Genomic DNA, 12562 nt, shown 5'->3' with positions numbered 1-12562 from the left:
TATATATATAAATATGTGTGTCTTTTTATTCTTTCTCATTAAAATTGACATTAAATTACTAATTTTTAGCAACTGCAGGCTTAAGAAGAGAAAAAATAATCTCAAGTTACTTCACAGGAAATCTCAGTGCAATTTAAATGCGTATGCACACCAAAAAAAAAAAAAATGAGCAGGCACACAAAACTCTATTATATAGTTACCAACTGATGATCTGAGGTTTTAAAACACACACATGAGCAAAACAACAACAAAAACCCTCAACTATTTCATATACTTTTCTTTCATGCCTGTAGTAACTTATCTGACAAATAAGACTTGTCTTTAAAAGGGAGATTTATAAGAGAAAATACAAGGAATCACTGTTTAAAGGATAAACAAGCTCACCCTCACAGCTGGCCCAAGAGTCACTCATTTTCTTTGTCATTATAGAACTATTAACATAGAGTAAAGATCAATTAACACTGGTCAGAATGTTTACTAAAGCTCAGGAAGACATTAAGTCACAGAAATCTGGCATTCAAGGATATCTAGTCAGTTCTGGGAGAAGCTAATGTTAGCTCAGTATGGCACTGGAATTCAAAAACAAACATACCTGCAAGCCTCAAAAACTCTGAAAGAAGACAGAACTTACAGATCAAGCTACCTGTGTGAAAAGTTCAAAACTCACCCACAACTTCACAAATAGGCTAGGAGATAGTTTAAGAAAGGCCTCTGCAATAAATCATAAACTGAAAGAAGCAAATAGTCAAAATGATACTTTAAGACTATGATCACCTACCTCTGTGGGACACAGAAGCAGGCTTCTTCCCAAATAAATAAATAAACAAACAAACACAGACAGGGTATCTACCCTCAAGGACAGAATACATAGGTATACCTACTACAGGGCCAGATGTCTGGGTGCACAGAGGTTCAGAACTAGTTTGGGATTCCCTTGCTTCTGGTAATTCTGTTCCCCTGTAAACATTACATATTAGATCTTCCCTGCTCAGACTGTTGGGTTTTATCTTGCAATGTAACCCAAGTCTGCACAGAAAGCTTCACATCACAGCAGCAGGACCAGACAACTCTGCTCTTAACCCAGCTGAGGCACAAGACTGCACACACTTCAGCTTAATGAAAACATGCAAGAAAGCTGGCAGCCTGCTTCCTTCTAACTAGGAATTTAGGGACATACCAAGTGTTCGTGACACCAAGAAATGCATGAAGCAAAGAAAGCTTACATCATCTGCCCTTCTAGACCCATGATGTAAGGGTGATTTTAGAGAAGATATTAACTTTAGTAAGAAGGTAGTTTCTGTTTACATCCTCTATAAATACCCCTACATTTACACCAGGTGGTTAGAGAAGTCTGAGGAGCCTCGTTTGCCTGATGTATGACTGTTAAAGGGACATTTCTTTACAAAACCCTAAATCGGTTTTCCTATTTGCATATCCCAAGTTTATTCAAGGATGCTCAACTTAAGAATCACAGGTGGGATGCTCAGTAAATCAAAGGCTCCCAGAAGATTAGGCTCTGTGATGCTTCCTGGAATTTACCGCTGCACTTTCCCAGCCTGTTTGAATGCAGATGACTCCAACTTGATCATAAAGTTATAAATCAAAGTATCTCAGAAGAGCATTAGTCTATTTTAGTACTTTCACAGCTTACTCTATGTAAAATGAAGTGTTGATTCTATACTTTTTTTTAAGCATGAGTTTTTCTGTTTTGTTTTGTTTTGTTTTTCAGTGAATGCCATCGGCTTTATAGAAAAATACAAAATACCGTGTAATCTAATTTGGGCTAACAAATTCTAGCTGCTGTAAGAAACAAAAGCATAAGACATACAAGCCAAAACGCACCCTTGTTTAAAATCACACACACACACACACACACACACACACCCCTTGGCCAAATGATTAACTAAATCACTTAATAATAGGCCAACTTTAATCAAACAACAGGCAAATGGAACCAGTTGGACCTCAGTTCCAGTGCTGTCTCAGATTAGGGGGGTGTGACCTTGGACAAATTACCCCAATCCTTCCAGGCCTCAGTTTCTTCATCTAGGAAGACTGCAGATTGCTTCTCCTTTGTCCAGCTGCAAAAAGAGGACGGCTGCGAAGCACTTCCAAAAGTGCCAGGGCACACAGGCAGTCCCTATCCCCGAAAACGTTCGCTGGGTACCGATGACTGACCCCCGCCCCGCCCCCACGTCTCTTCCATCCCAAATCCAAAACGCACGAGGCCAAACTCTTTTAACCCACAACACAAAGAAAGTGCTTGGATTCCACAGAGGTGTCTGGGACGGCAGGCTGCGGGCCCTCCAGTTCCTCCAATGAATGAATGAGCGTCTAGCCGTGGCTGGGCAAGTAGCCGTGTCTAACCAGCACCTCTGCCGACTTGAAGGTAACTGTCTTCCAGCCTCAATTAAATACCCACAAGTACACCCGGAGCCAAGCACTCCGGCCGTGCACACTCTCACCGAGAGAGCGGGCGCTGGGCGGCCTTCATTCATTCTCCACCCCCAGCCCCGGCGACTGCTGTCGAGCCTCGGGCCGCGGCCCCACCCCCAGGTCTCCCTGCTCGGCCCGGGGTCTCTGACTTGCGCCGCGCACCCCCGCGGGAGCTTGTCACCGTAACAAGCGAGGGGGGCGGGCGAGCGGGCCCACCACAGGCCCGAAGCTGCAGCCATCTGTCCCTTCGGACGGCCCAGGCCCGCCTCGGCTCCCCGGGGCCCCGCCAGCCCCAGCCGAGCCCCGCCGGAGCCAGCGCGCGATGAAGGCGAGGGAGACGCTCCCTGAACCCCCTTCCCCGGACCCCCGACTCGGCCAACGTGCCCCGCAGCGCCCCTCAGCCTGAGGTCACGCTGCCAGGGCTGCCCCGAAAAGCCCTCAAGGAAAAGAGGGGGAAACATCCCCGTACTCACCCACCGTCTCCTCCCCCTCAGCTGTTTACCTCACAGTCCCTCCAGCCTACAGGGCGCCGCCATCTTGGACGCACAGCACCTCCCCCTGGCGTGAAGCGTCCCCAAACGGCGGAAGCCTCCGCTATGAAAAAGAGTCCCTATCCGGATCCCTCCTACGCTCCGAGCTTAATGCCAGACGACTGAATTCATCAGCATCTCCAGATGGGACAAGATATTCCACTTATGGCTATACAAGCTGGCTTGGAAAAATAAAACCGAAAGCTACTTCTAATGTGGGGGCGGGGACGGCGGAAGGATCGCGAAGGTGAGGTCCCACTGAGAGATCTTGTGACTCTGAAGGAGGCCGAAAGAAGGGCCGGCGCGGAGGGCGGAGCCACACGAGCAACCGAGGGGTGGGGCGGGGAGGGGCGGCCACGTGACGGTGACAGGCAGCGCGCACTCGGGTGCAAGCATAGGCACAAACAAGCGGGCCGGCTAGGTGCAGTGAGGGGCGCTGGCCCATCTGAGACAGGTGCCTCTGCCTTTGGCACACCTGCCACCTTTAGGGTCTCCCAGTGTGCGTTCCTATTTCCCCAGGAGCCGCTGGGGTCGACGTGGAGGGACGGCCTGTCAACCCCAGCAAAATCGAGGGGCAGCCTTCTTTTTCCTTTGCAGAAATGAATCTGTGGAGTGGCTTCACACCTAGTGACTTGTAGAGGCGAGCCCTAGTCAGAGCAGGCAGTTGTGAAGTCGATATAACCTTGATTTACTTGCACGCTGTGACATGTTGTCAAGTCTTTTCAAGCCTCAGTTTCTTCCTCTGACATGGAGAGTTAAGGAAGCAAAGAGATCCAGTGTGTGAAGTACTTAAGTGGGTCTCTTGCCTAATGAGTGCTCACTGGCCCGGTATAATAAACAAAAGAGGGAGAAGAAGCCTAGCTGTAGTGAAAAGCTTTTTAGACGAATATCAGAATGTATTTAATTTTTTATTTGCTTTTGTTTAACATTGTTTTTATCATATTTATTTTTTTAGATTTCTTTATTGTTTTTTTTGAGACAGGGTTTCTCTGTGTAGCCCTGGCCATCCTGGAACTCAATCTATAGAGCAGTCTGGCCTCGAACTCAGAGACTCGACTACCTCTGCCTGAGATTAAAGATGTGGGCCAGCACAGCCCCCTATTATTTTTTGTTTGTTTGTTTGGTTTGGTTTTTTGTTATTGTATTTAAACTTACATAATGCACACAGTGAAAGATGACAGGCAGGAGCTGGAGAGACTGCTCTTCGGTTAAGAGCATTTCCTGTTCTTATAGAGGACCAGGGCTAGGTTCCCAGAACACACATCGCAGCTCACAACCACTTGTAACTCCAGTTCCAAGGGTCCCATGCCCTCTTCTGGCTTCCTTGGGCACCAGGCATGCACACCTGAACATACATACATGGAAGCTCTCATTCATATACTTAAGATGATGATAGGAGGAGGAGGGGGGGTGAAAGGCGTCCAAATTGAAATAGAAATGAAACTCAAAGTAGTTAAATGTGTAGAAATGAGCAACAACAACAACAACAAAAAAAGACTCGGTAGCACTATGGAAGTTTTCTTTACTCTGAGACAGGGTGTCAGGCTATGCAGCCCGGGCTAGTTTTGAACTAGAGATACTCTTGATTCAGCCCTCTAAACTACTTGGGTGACAGAAGTACACCACTGTCCTGTTAGCTTTCTGTGGCTGTGATTAAGACCGTGACCAAAAGCAGCTTGTGAAGGAAAGAGTTTACTTCATATTACAGCATACAGTCCGTCATGGAGAGAAGTCATAGCAGGAACTCCTGACAGGACCCTGGAGAAACAATGCCCACTGGCTTGCTCTTACGGCTCCCTCAGCTTGGTATTTTATACAATCCAGGACCACCTGCTCAGGCAAGACACTACCCACAGTAAGGTGTGCCCTCCAACATCAATTACAGGCCAATCTGATAGAGGCGTTTTCTCAATTTCGATGACCTCTTCCCAGATGATCCCAGTTTATGTCAAGTTGACATAAAAACTAGCCAGCACAACTGCTTACTCTCAGGTTGGGTTTTACATAATTGTGAACTAGACTATAACGTTCCAGACACGGCACCAGAGAAACACGACCCTGGCAGCAAGAAAATGCTCGGTGAGTTGTGGGAATAAGTTTGGAGACTTACTGGGCCCCAATTCAAGACAGTCTGGGAGAAGAGAACAGGTGTATTAGGAGCCACACAGTGAGTGGGGGCTGTCAGGATGTTGGAGCCCTAAATGGGCTTTGCTAGGGCTAATGTTAGATGCCTGGTAGGGGTCCTCTGTGAGGATCAGAAAAAATGCATTCTTTCTAGGCCTCTGGCTGCGTGAGCAGAGTCCAGACTAGATTTCACCTTTCTCGTTTACCTCCATCTCTCCTGGAGTTCTTTGAGCAGTCAACAGCCTTTATTACATGACGTCTTGGGTCACTGGGCTTCTTAGGAAGGCAGGAATGACGCCAGGGATGTCACTGGTCTCTACTGTCACAGAGGCAGGTGGAAGAAGTTCTAACTACCAGCCAGACTTCCACTATCATACTAACCGGGCAAGCCTTAGTCTCCTCACCCACCCAGCAAAGGGTGGAGGACTGATCTAAGGGAGTGAGGACAGATCCAGTAAGATGTTAAAATGCAGGAAGTGCAGCGCCTCATTCGGTTTTTGTCAGGCTTGTCCATCCTGTGCTCACTGTAGGCAGAGCATCCGTCAGTCCTCAGATCTGCTCCACCAAATGCTAGATTCTTCTGCTGCCCAAGCACAGGCCTCTGGGGAAGGTTCAGCGAAAGAGGGGAGGGGAGAGCTTGTAATTCTCTCAGTTTCACTGGTCCATAAGCTATTTCACGAAAGTGGATTCTTGCCTTACAACCAGTGTGAGGCTTCAAGTATGCTCAGAGATTTCTAAGACCACCGGTGGCTGGGAGACTTGCAGTGACTAAGGAATGGGGTGGGGGAACCAGAAGGCCCCCCCTCCCTGCCCTGCTTCCCTCAGCTTGCTGACCTCATGGGGCTGGAATGTTCTCCTAGGAAGAGGGGAGCAGTGAAGCACTGAACTCCAGGATGCAGGCTCTCAAGAGAGGCTGTAGCCACATTGTTACTGTTTATCCAGTGTCTCGAAGAAGAATGGTAATTGTTACCAGGATTTGGACCACAGGGACTGCTGAGGGGAGGCCAAGAAGACAGGCAGAGATTGACAGCCTGGCCAGGAGATGGTTTACCAATCCCGGCTTTCCTAGATTGATTTTTATTACTGAAAAGCTGTTCATCAGGCCATCTCTTTCCGCACAGCACCCTAGAGCCTCCCTGTGGCAGGGGCTTCCTAACTGTGCCCTGTGTGGGCAGATGGTGCTGATTTGGTGCCTAGGGCAGGCATCCATCTGTCACCTTGGTCTGAGCAGCATCTCTCCTCTCTTTGGAGAAGGTGAATTGCCCTTCCTCCACTCTGCTTGTCCTGGTGGCGCTGGCCATCACAGTGCATCCAGACCACCAAACACGGATCAGGCCTCACCAATGAAAGAGTCCTATCATCTAGCTAAACCGACTGGCCCCTAGTTGAACATGTGACTGGAGCTCTTGTATGGAACTATTCTGCCAGCACAGCTGTCTTCTTCGTGTGACCAGCTGTGCCTGCTTGTAAAAGACCACTCCACAGGGGCTGTGGACTTGGCATTCCTTCACAGGAGTGAGCAGAGAGGACCACTGAAGCCTCACCTGCGTGTCTAGCCACTCTGTCCAGCCAGTTGGATGCAATTTACTCCAACTGCACATGGCTTGGGATCTCAGAGAAGGGCTAGAAAATGGAAGCGGGGACAACAATGGAAAAAGGCTCCATCTACACAGGCATGGACGAGCCATCTTCCATGCTGGGTATAGATCTTCCGTGATGGCTACTTTAGGGTTACCCACGCTTCTGCTTGTAACCCCTCACCCGTGCTCTTGTAAGCCTAGTAAATTCGTTGGTTCACTACGATGAACTTCCGGGGGAGCCTGACTTTGGTTTGTGGTTGAGACTTTAGAAGGAGAGGTTAGGAAGCATTGCTTACCCTCCCTCTCCCACCCCAAGGAGAAAATTCTCGTGATGGAGTCTAACCAATAAAACTGCTTCCCTGGGGGTTTAAATACAGGGATGCTAAGGCATATTTTTCTCTTCTGTGTTGACGAAACCAGGAGAAAGGAGGCTGTGGCCTCTTGCTTTCTCTGTACCATGTAGCAAGCTATCCACGAATTCTGGCCTAAAAGATTTTATCAAGGGCAAGGAGATCATTTTCGCCATTTAAGCATTAAGTTTGCGTTCAACCCAAAAACCCACCTGAAAAAGCCAGGCATGGTGTCACAACCTTGGGATCTCATCCCCTGGGAGGTGGAAGAGGGTGAGAGAGAAAGGCTACAAGGCCTGGTCCCTGTGGAGCTGGAGGCAGCCATAGCGCCTCAGCATCCTGGACAGCAGAGAGGAAGCCACCAAGAGTCTTGCTGGAGAGGACAACAGCCCTGAACCAAGAGCACAGATTTAGTGACAAGAGACCTGAAGTCCCACAGAGGAAGGACAGCTGTAGGACTATGAGGCCTGGCTGTGTCTCCTGCTTAAGTGTGGATAATACAAATGTGTTTTTTCAGTCTGTTATTTTTACTGACACTGGCTTCTGACAAGCATCTCAGGGTTCCTGTGACCAGGAATGTTGTCTTTACCTGGATCACATTTCCAAGACTCAGACTCCAAGTTGATGGCTATGGGGAGGTCTTTTCAGGACCTCAATGATAGTACAAGATAAGGGCTGTTCTGTGCTTGCCCGCTCTGCCCATTCCACTTCTGTTTCTTCAGTCCAGCTCTGTACTCATGGAGAATGTGGTATGGGTCCATCTTCCACCGAATTTATCTGTTTTCCTGTTACTGGTCAGTGGGGCAACACCCTTTAAACATCTCAGCTCAAGGCAAAAACCTGGGGCAGGACTGGTGTAGTCAGACAATTCTCTCCTGCCCACCTGTCCCCAAATACCTGGCAGCCACTTCCCAAATAATTGACTCAGAAGCTTAATATAAATTATAAATGCTCAGGCTTATTACTAACTAGCTCTTAAATTTTAAGTTAACCCATATTCCTTATTTATGCTCTTTATCAAGGCACGTTCATCTCCTGCTCCCTGTGCCTATCTGGAGACTCCAGACTATGCCCTTCTCTTTCCCAGCATTCTCAATTTGGCTTTCCTGCTTAACTGTGGGGGCCCACAGAGGTTTCCTAGTGAGATCTGAGCTTGCTTTACCCAGCAGGGCTACATTAGAAGATGGCTTGACCACATGTGTGGTTCCAGGTGATTGGAAGGGTCTGCACTCGGCTGAGCTAGGGGGAGGTCTTTTGCCCCACCCCTTGGCATTCCTATAAAAAGCCCTTTAGAAGAGACAGAAGGGGCTAGTGGATGTTGATCTAGGCCCTCCCAAGGCTATCCTGTGTTTCTGTCTGTCTTCTTTCCCCTCTATTTTTTTATCTAAATATTTTTTCATTCCTCTCTCCTCAAGAGTACCCTGGGGAAAAAATGGGAGCAGGTCTCCCACACCTAACTTTATTCTGTTCAGCTAATGGCCAGTCAGCTTCTTTATTAAACTAATCACAGCAACAAATCTTCACAGTGTACAAAAGGATTATTTCCACAGTAGGCCGGTTAAAAGTGTTGACTGCCCCTGCAGAGAGCAGGTTACCAGCACCTATGCTGGGTGACTCACAACTCCCTGTAACTCCAGGGGATCCAACACCCTCTTCTGTCATCCTTGGACACTTACACTCACACACACACACACACACACACACACACAAATCTTTTTTGAGAAGCCTGTTTTGAGATAGTGTACTTTACCTTGTCTTAGTTACTTCTCTATTCTATGGGAGAACACCATGACCAACAGTAACTTGAGGAAGAAAAAGTTTATCTTACATCGCTTAGGTCACACTGTATCTGTGTGGTTTGAAAGAAAATGGCCCCAAAAGGAAGCAGCACTATTAGGAGGTGTAGCGTTGTTGGAGGAAGTGTGTCACTGTGGGGGGGGGGGGGGCCTTTGAGGTCTCCTATGTTCAAGCTATGCCCAGTGTGACAGTTCACCTCCTGTTGCCTGCAGATCAAGATGTAGAACTCTCAGCTCCTTCTCCAACAGTATATCTGCCTGCACGCCACCATGTCCCACCATAATGATAGTGGACTAAATGTCTGAAACTGTAAGCCACCCCAATTAAATGTTTTCCTTTATAAGAGTTGCCATGTGGGGCTGGAGAGATGGCTCAGCGGTTAAAAGCGTTGGCTACTCTTCCAGAGGACCTGGGTTCAATTCCCAGCACCCAAATGGCAGCTCACAACTGTCTGTAACTCCAGTTCCAGGGGATCTGACACCCTCACACAGATGCAAATGCAGGCAAAACACCAATGCACATGAAGTAAAAAAAAATAAATAAATAAAATTAAAAAAAAAAGGAGTTGCCATGATCTCAAGCCAGGCAGTGGTGGTGCATGCCCTTAATCCCAGCATTCAGGAGGCAGAGACAGATTATCTCTAAGTTCAACACCAACCTGGTCTACAGAGAAAGTTCCAGGACATCCAGGACTACATAGAGGAAATCCTGTCCCAAAGATAGATAGATAGATAGATAGATAGATAGATAGATAGATAGATAGATAGATAGACAGATAGATCAAATAAAGAAAAGAAACAATTACTCAATTACTTTGGTTAAGAGCACTTGCTCCTCTTGCAGAGGACCCAAGTCCGGTTTCTAGCACCCACATGACAGCTCACACCTACCTGTAATTCCAGCTCCAGGGGATCTGACACCCTCTTCTGAACTCCAAGAGTATCTGCACACACATATTCACATTCCCCAACACATACAGATGCACATACATACACATAATTAAAAAATAAATCTTTTAATTTTTATTATTAACTAATTAATTTATTTTTGGTTTTTAGAAACAGGGTTTCTCTATGTAGCTTTAACTGTTCTGGAACTCATTCTGTAGACTAGGCTGGCCTTGAGCTCAGAGATCCTCCTGCCTCTGCCTCCTGAGTGCTAGGGCTACCACCACACTCAGCTAAAATATTTTTTTAAAGAATAAAGTACATTTTGTTTTGTTTTGTTTTGAGACAGGGTCTTACCATGTAGCCCTAGCACACCTGGAACTCAATATATAGACCAAGCTGGCCTGGAACTCATAGAGTTATGCCTGCCTTTTCCTCACAAGTGCTGAAATGAAAGATGTGTGCCACCCCATTCAACTTAGAATCAACTCCTTTTTTTTTTCTTTTTTTTTTTTTAATGTGGGTAGATGCTTTGCCTTCATGTATGTCTGTGCACCATATGCATTCTTGGTGCCCATGGAGGCCAGGAGAGGGTATAGGATCCTCTGGAACTGGAATTACAAACAGTTGTGAGCTACCATGTAGGTGCTGGGAATTGAACTCAGATCCTCTGCAAAAGCAACCAGTGCTCTTACCCACTGAGCCATCTCTCCAACCTCAAATCGTGTGTGTGTGTGTGTGTGTGTGTGTGTGTGTGTGTGTGTGTGTGTGACAGGTTCTTTCTCCATAACCCTGGCTGTCCTGGAACTCACTCTGTAGACCAGGCTGGCCTCAGACTCACAGAGTTTCACCTGCCTCTGCCTTCACAGTACTGGAGGAAAAGATGTGTGCCACCATGCCTGGCTTCTCAAATCAACTTTTTAAAAGAAGGAATATATAGAGAAAAGGTTTATATTTGCTCAGCTATTCCTTCCCCATCCTAGCATCCTTCATTATTTAAAGAAGATCTAATTTTCCATCTATACCATTGCCCTCTCTCCACCGCTGAGCTGATCCCAACCCCTCATTAAGATTCTAAACATAATTGTTTGTTGACTGACTGATCCTAAAGCATCCTAAAGATGTGCTCTTGAGAGAGAGAGAGAGAGAGAGAGAGAGAGAGAGAGAGAGAGAGAGAGAGAGAGAGAGAATTGGCCCACACCATTATGGAGCCTGGCAAGTCCAAACTCTGCAGGGAGTGTTTGCAGGTTGGCAAACAGAAAAAAAAAAAAAAAAAAAAAAAGTGCTGCAGGTCAAGTCCAAAGGCCAACTATAGCAAAAATTACTCCAGCTTGATGGAGGTGAGTCTGTTCTATTCAGCCTTGCTCCAATTTGCCACCCTTTGTGGTGGGAATTATTCTTTGCCCAGAATCCACTGTTGTAAATGCCAATCTTTTCAAAGTGCTCTCATAGAAACATCCAGAATAATGCTAGATCACACTTGGTCTTTCAGTAGTAGGAGAGAGAGAGCCTCATGAACCTCACAGACCAGAGTTAGAGACAGGCACGTTCACCCTGCAACAACTGTTGCAGTAGACTTAAGGGCACTGTATAGCACCCACACCCAGCAACTCTCTTGCTCATGGCCACATTTCAAACATGGAGAACAGCAGTTAGGTCGAGAAAACAGAAGCCTGTTCGGAACAGTCCAGGGAGAGCAAGAACACGCGTGTGTAGGGAAAGACAGGGACAAGAATGCCAGAGCAGTTGGGAAGCTGCTGGCTAAGCTGGGCCAGGAGGTACAGGAGGCAAGCCACAGATGACATGAACCAAGAACCCATGCCGTTCTGAGGTTTTTGCATGTGTACATGAAGCCTTCAGAGGAACCCTATTCAGAAGGTATAACTTTATAAGAAACTGAGTCACAGAGGTTTGTCTCAGTTACCAGTTAGTGGGCCTCCATAGAGACCACTGGAGATGTGAGCAGGCCAGGTCCTGAGGAGCCCAGCATGTGAAGGCATTTGACCTTGATGTCTGCTGGGGTGTGGAGTCAGGACCATTTCAGACTGGATGGGTGAACTCCAGGTTCAGTGAAAGACTGTTAAACGAACAAATGAAACTAATGTGGAGATTGATAGAGGAAGATATTTGAAGTCAACCTCTGGCCTCCACATGGGCATGGATGGGCTAGTGAGCGTGCATGCATATCCCCGCTCCACACACACACTGTGTGTGGGGGTGTGTGGGGGTGGGGGGTTGGGGGTGGGTGGGTCTGAATTCTAACAGAGCCACAGTAGAGGAAAACCTTTGAAAGAAAAAAAACAAAACAAAACAAAAAACAGAAAGAAAGAGCCAGATGGGTTGGCACACACCTTTAACCCCAGCACTCAAAAGGCAGAGGCAGGCAGATCTCTATGAGTTCAAGGCCAGCCTGGTCTACAGAGTGAGTTCCAGGACAGCCAGGGCTACACAGAGAAATCCTGTCTTGAAAAAACAAAAAGGGAAAGAAAGAAAGAAAGAAAGAGAGAATGAGAGAGAAAGAAAGCCAGCAAGAGAAAGAGGGAGAGAGAGAGAGAGAGAGAAAGTGAGAGAGAGAGAGAGAGAGAGAGAGAGAGAGAGAGAGAGAGAGAGAGAGAGAAGCAAGCAAGCCTTTGGCAGACTGGGACAGTGAGCATGAAGGCTGGCTAGGACAGCTTTAGGAAATGTCCATCTTTTGTGTACGTATGTGATGAATAAATATTCCTATTTTTAGGAGAAACATACTCAAATGTGGATGAAGGGTCCCGGTATCTGTATTTTCAAACTATTCTATCAGAACTACACATGTCACATAAACTCCTGTGTGCATCTACAGAGGAAAGGCACATTCGGCAAACACT

At 47.0% G+C, this 12562-nt stretch overlaps 1 protein-coding gene across 5 annotated transcripts in view; it reads right to left on the bottom strand.

Annotated features, from left to right (window-relative positions):
* Positions 1–3174, bottom strand: part of Tsc1 (TSC complex subunit 1) — a 48893-nt gene extending 45719 nt beyond the window's left edge. For 2 of the 5 annotated variants that reach the window (XM_059259899.1, XM_059259901.1), the window contains exon 1: positions 2939–3174. The gene's annotated coding sequence lies outside the window, so the exon portion shown is untranslated. Of the gene's footprint in view, positions 1–2909 lie in introns of all 5 variants that reach the window. The other 3 variants (XM_059259902.1, XM_059259904.1, XM_059259900.1) reach the window with 2 other exon arrangements.
* Between the last annotated feature and the right edge of the window lie 9388 nt (positions 3175–12562).

Source organism: Peromyscus eremicus, chromosome 4, assembly GCF_949786415.1.
Source record: "Peromyscus eremicus chromosome 4, PerEre_H2_v1, whole genome shotgun sequence".
NCBI classification, from domain to species: Eukaryota; Metazoa; Chordata; class Mammalia; order Rodentia; family Cricetidae; genus Peromyscus; species Peromyscus eremicus.
The sequence above is the reverse complement of the archived record's forward strand: the minus strand, read 5'-3'. Positions and strand labels throughout refer to the sequence as shown.